Here is a 6,631-nt window from a genome sequence, read left to right as displayed (position 1 = left end):
ACTTATTCTTCCTGTTTATCTGTCAATATGTATTCTTTAGCCAACAATGGGTCAACGTGTCTGTTTTGTGCTAGTACTGATCTATTTTGCTTACTACAGATTTTTAATAGAGTTTGAAGTCACTTACTGGGGCGCTTCCAGCTTTCTTCTTTTTGCTCAAGATTGCTCTATTTATTCAGGGTCTTTTGTGATTTCATATGAGTTTTAGGATTGTTATTTCTATTTCTATAAAAATACCAATGGATTGTTCAGGTCAGGAGTTGGAGACTAGCCTGAGAAAGAGTGACACCCTGTCCCTAAAAATACCTGGGTGTTGTGGAGGGGACTTGTAGTCCCATCTACTTGGAAGGCTGAGGCAAGAGAATCACTTGAATCCAGGAGCTGGAGGTTACGTGAGCTATGATGCTATGGCACTCTATTGAGGGAAACAAAGTGAGACTCTGTCTCAAAAAATATATATGTATATATTTACACACACACACATATATATATGTATAGCTTAACTGTGGTGTATTGTTGCTAAGGAGATTTTAGCCACAATTTACTAAATCAGTATGTTAGTACTATGTACTTTAACTTCCCAAATGAAGTGACTGTATGGTTTGTTAACTAGCAATTCAATATATACTTATGTACATAAAACAAACTTATAGCAAACTACAGTACTACATAGTTCAACTTCCCAAATGAAGTGACTATATTATTTGTTGACTAGCAATAAAGTATATATATATATATATATATATATATATATATATAAAACAGAGTTACAGCATTCTTATGACCTAGAGCAGCATACTTTTTCATTTTGATATTTTATCTCTCTCTCCAATTTGGTAATTCAAGTAAGATCTCCAGGTAGAAGCTTTTGTTTTTTATTTCCCAAAAATACTATGTAACATTTAAGTATAATGCTCACCTACTTCAGTTCTAGAGTCTCCATGAGCGATTTACTTCTACCTAAGTTATCTAATATGAAAATTATTACTATTATTGTTCTAGTACTGCTGCCCATGTCAACAGCCACACTAGCTCATTCTATAATTTGGCTTCTCATACTCTGAGACACTGGCATACTCATTAATATCAAGGAGCTCATTCTTCATTTGTTATCCCCTCCCTGATGCCTACACCCAAATTCAGAACTCTTCAGGGATACTCTTACTTCCTCTACAAATAAATTTTCAATGCCTGGTGACATGAGTATACTTTGAAGACCTCCTAAGAGATAACATAAATAATAAATTCACCCCAGCATCCCTATATCTTTTAGCTTTGGCATTTGTTCATAGATACTAAAGCAAGAAAGCTTTACCACCCCAAATTCATTTAACATAGTTTACCATTTAGGTTAGATTAGGTTTTGGTTATCCAACCAAGCACAGTAAACCAATTAATACATTTATTCCAAGATCTCTAGTAAGTGTGTCTGTATTATTATATTCATCCCACTTTTATTTTGTAACAGATTTTATACTTTAAGAATTAATTTCCATGAATATTCACCCATATTCTGGCTGATACAAAGTACCAAAAGCTTTCATTTTTGGTGCAAGTCTTCTCCAAGTATAGACCTTGGATTTCTTCTCTCCAGAAATATTTAAATAATGGCTCTAATATAGTTCTGAATGTAATAAGAAAGAATGGAATGAATATCATGAAGGATAATGATTACTTTAATTGAGGACAGTAGAGATCTTCAATGAAAGTAGAACAGCCTCCTGAGACAGAAGGAAAAGGAACTGGTAAGGGAAGATCAGTAAGCTTGAACGTTCAAGATATACAAGGAATTCGGATTCACCCAAATCCTCTCAATGTCCTCAGTACAATCTTCAACTCATGACTATTAATCAATAAAGATCCTGGAGAGGATCTGGATTCAACTTGTTTATAATTCCGTCATGCAGAATCAAACTTTGGATCTGGTCTCAGAAACACTGAAATTTTTATTATAAGAAATAAAACATGCTTTCGGAGAAGTCATAGAAGCATGGGTCTCAAATCAGGCCTTGAACTGAATATTTGAAGGCCTGAATTCATCATTTTATTGTTGCTGTTAACTTTCTCATAGAGTCAGAAGAACCAAGTGCATTTTTAGTCATCATTTCTATCACAGCATTGTAGGCCAATAGTTACCTGGTGTCTTAAAGCATTGTCTTCCTTAGCATTTCATTTCAACCAACTGCCAGTTGAAGTAACTACTGCTGTTGGATTCTAGGGACTCCAGTATACTATATCCCATTAGAGATAAGAGATTCTTATTATATTAAGATCCTGAAAAGTCAGATAACTTAAAAATATTAAACACATATGCATACCATTATATAAAATTGTATATATAATTTACCATTCTAAGGAATGCAAGTATTTATAACTGCTTTCCATATTTCAATCCTAATCCAATAAATTTGATTCTGTAGCTGCTCAGGACTATAAAAATAATAAACTAGAACTAATTTTATAGATAAAGCTATGACAAGAGTTGACTATTTTTATTAGGATACATTTGTTTTTCAGAGTACTGGTGTCAAACAGGTCAAAAAAGAGGAAATATATTACAAAGAAGCACACATTGGAAATCTCAGGAAAAGTAGGATACAGGGAAATTGCGAAGGTTTTAGCAAAAAAAAAAAAAAAAACCTTCTCAGACCTTAACTGTGGCATTTAGCCACTAAGGAGATTTTAGCCACAATTTACTCAATCAGTATGTTAGTATGATGTAGTTCAACTTCCCAAATGAAGTGACTATGTTATTTGTTGACTAGCAGTTAAATAATTTTTCAGGGGCCAGGGGCCAGAAAGTCACATTTAAAACAATAAGATATGATTGTAGAAAAAGAGGATCATGAGAACTCAGATGCACTCTTTTAGTCAGGTGTAGGTAGGATTCAATTCCAAAGGAATAGATTATGGGTGAAAGCAGCAGCATGAAGTGTATTTTATATAAATTTTATTCTTTTTCTTCATTTTTAAAATAGCTACCTTGTCCCACATTACCTAGATTGCTATAGTAGAAAACTAGCATGGCGTAGATTGCTGTAGCAGAAAACCACCATAAAGCAGACTGATCCAATGGTGTGTTTGGGGGCACTTGGCCCCCAGACACAATTATGACACTGAGTGAATCTGGAGCTGAAGTCAGCTGAGGAAAATAGAGCCTTTTCTGAGTAGAGTGGTTCTGAGATTCCTAGAGGCCTTCCAGATGGCATCATGGGACTCTTAGAATAAGACCAAACAAAAATGAATTATAACCTATTACAGCTTTCCAGAATTTTCTTGAACTAAGCCTGCCATTTGACCGACTTCTAAATTTATTACATAGTATTTTTTGTTACTAAAAATTACACCAGAATGACTTGGATCAAGTGTGGGTTACCTGATATACTATTAATGTGTTTCTGAAATGAAAACTGAGGTCTATGATGCCCAAGACACCTATTTCCAAGGTTGCTCAGAATAACTTAAGGCCAGTGATGCGATATCGGTCACACAGAATTGTGTTATTTTTATTTGCTTTTATATGCCTAAGAGAAGCAAAAAATTTGTACCCAGAATTACATCATGATAAAAGTGGTTTCCTGTGTTTTGAATCCTTATAGCATTTTATGTTTACTTAGTATTCAGGTACATTCTGTATAGTTTTATAATAATTTTTGAACTGTTTTTTACCTTGAGGGGAAGATTTTATCTTAATCACAATTGTAATTTCTGTAACACTTTGCATATAATAGCTCCATAAGATAGTTCCATATACGCTAATTGATGTACAAATACTACGTTTTTTTTTTTTTTTTTTTTAATTGTTGGGGATTCATTGAGGGTACAATAAGCCAGGTCAAATACTATGTTTTTGACAAGGAACAGACTTCATTATCTTTCTCTTTTAAGAAAAAAATGCATTCTAGGGAATAGAAACCATTAATTACAGTAAAAATTTATGTTACGAAAATATTTCATATCCACCTAGGCATAATATATATACATACCTAGTGTCCATAAATTTTGTGTGCCATTTACTATATTAAACTATTTTAAATTGCACACAAACTTTATGTCCACGCTGCATGAGAGGTGTATACAAACCCATCTATTCATCAGTCAATGTTAAGTTTTCAGTTCCCATCAGCAACTCTGTTAGCATTGTTGAAGGTTCCCATATCTTAGAAGGAACTTTCATTTTGGAACAATCTCTTCGCAAGCAGTTATTATAGATGGCACCATGGAAAGAAGCTTCTCTTATTCTTTGAAAGCTATACTTATATTACTTTTTTTCTTCTAAAACTTACCTGTCTTTCCCTGCTGTCATGGGGAGCTTTGATTTATGTCGCTCACTAAGAGGATTCAGTGAATAAGTCAATGCCAGTTCTTGTGTACTTTCTGGTACATGTATAATAGTTTGTCTGCTACTGTCATTTCCCTTTTATGTGACATTTCAAAATGACAAAAACCACTGGTGATCACCTCCCTTACACACACACACACACACCACACTGATAATCAAGACATACTGGTCTAGTTCAGGATGGGTAAAAAAAGGAAATAGAAACATAAAGTAGTATAAACAAAAGAAGACATAATGATCATATTATGCTTAATGGGCCTTACAATTCATTTAATTTTCCTTCCTCACAATTCTCTGGCATTGTATTAGTGCCATGATTATTTTAGTGCATGGACATTTGCAATGTGTTTTTATTTGGAACATATTGTTGAAGTTGAAACTTTGCAAAATTTGTGTAAAATCAGAATAAAGAGAACCACCTTTATAAGTTCACCTTATAGTGAACTTCAAGTATATTTGTTTGGCAGTACATTCTTGAAAAAAAAAAAAAAATGATCATAGGATGGGGAAGCTGCCTAAACATACATGCCTCACTCACTATGAGGATTTAATATGTAAGTTAAGGCATGTACTTCTCTACCCTCTGGTACACATGAAAACAGATGCTTTCAAATCAGATGCTTTTTATTAAAAATTGGCATTTCTAAATCTCCATGAACATGCAATTACTCAAAGAATTAAGATGGATGATTAAAACCACGTCATTGCTACTTCTTGTAGACTTTCATTCTGATGTAGTCTTTTGTGGTGGTTAAACATGTGAGCTCTGCCAAAGGGCCATTATTCATGAATCTTATATATACCACATTAAAAATGTGGGATCTTGGGCTAATTAACATCACTGAAACTTGGTTTTGTTAATTTTAAAATAGAGATAATGAGAGTACCCATAAAATTGTTGCGAGGATGGGACAAGAGTTCTGTGCTTGGCAAGCATTTAATAAATGTAAGCTGTGGTTATTATCATAATAAGTTCACACAAATGTCAAATAAAGGACATATGAATGCCTGGTATAAAATAGTGGATATGTTGCATTATTTTCTTTAGTAATACAGAAATGTATTTTGAATTATTTTCTTCTTAGTATACACAAACATGAAAATATGTGATCGTTTGAATTTCATAGTAGAGGAGGAGTGGGTATTTCTATTTCACAGATATTGGGTTTGGCCAGTGTAATTTAGTAGCTAGTTAGGCAACATAAACCACAACTTTCCAAATGAGGAAACTATATGGATTATTAAAATCATTTGTTTTAAGGAAATAATTTAATAGACGTTAATCTTAATAATGACTTGTTAGATACAAATTAATTAGTTAAAAGAAAAAGAAATACTGAATTATCACAGAGATAGTAGCAGCGGAGAGCACTTATCACCCTAAGGCTACAGGAGAAATGGAGAGGAGGTTAAAATTGTTAAAAGTAGAAGTTCAGAGGAGAGACCTCGTGAATGTGGGCCCCGACTACTGAGAAGGTTGGTTCTTGTACCTTAAGGCTTATGAAGAGAAACTCTGTACAGTTTGGTTGCAGACCTCCAGGAAAGGGCACTATTCACTTGATAATGATGTCTTAGGAGTCTGGAGGAAGAACCCTGTTAGGGATGGGAAATAGAATTCCGAGAAAGGAAAGTTGATGAGCACCTGTGTGTCTAAGTAGACGCAGTGAGGCTGGTTTGGGGCATTTCAGAAAACCTGCAAACTGGTATCAACGGTCACTTCCAGGGTACAGGAGTATTGCTGGGTCAGACCCAGGAGGAAGGCACAAGTCTCTTCTGCTTACTTCAGACTTTCAGTTGCTTTCTTCCTCCTCCAGACTACCAGAGTGCTCTAAATTTCTAGCGTCTTCTGTACCTGGATCTGTCGCTGCCCCTAGAAATACAATAATGTTGGTGTTAACTCTATCCACATAGGTGCTATCTAGATCAAATAATGTTTTCATTTATCATTTAACATCTTTGAAAACTATAGCCCATGGTCATAAAATCCTTTCTTTGTTACAGATTAGCTTTGTGACTTTTTTTAAAGCAATATACTTTATCTACAGTGTGTTTTAGAAGTCAAGACATGTAAAGCAATCCCAGGTACTTTGATCTGGAATAAAACATAAACTGAAATTGTGGACACAATTTTTAAAAATTGATGTTTATTTTTGGCCAACGCTATTTCCATCTTGTTTAAGAGCTTGTGGAAAAATAGCTTACGAACATTCAGTGGTCGTTCCTCCACATTCAGTGGCCTGAGCAGTGGGAGCTGCAGACTGGTCTTCTGTGGCAGGCTGGGCCCTCTGG

This window comes from Nycticebus coucang, chromosome 16, assembly GCF_027406575.1.
Source record: "Nycticebus coucang isolate mNycCou1 chromosome 16, mNycCou1.pri, whole genome shotgun sequence".
NCBI lineage: Eukaryota > Metazoa > Chordata > Mammalia > Primates > Lorisidae > Nycticebus > Nycticebus coucang.
The sequence above is the reverse complement of the archived record's forward strand: the minus strand, read 5'-3'. Positions refer to the sequence as shown.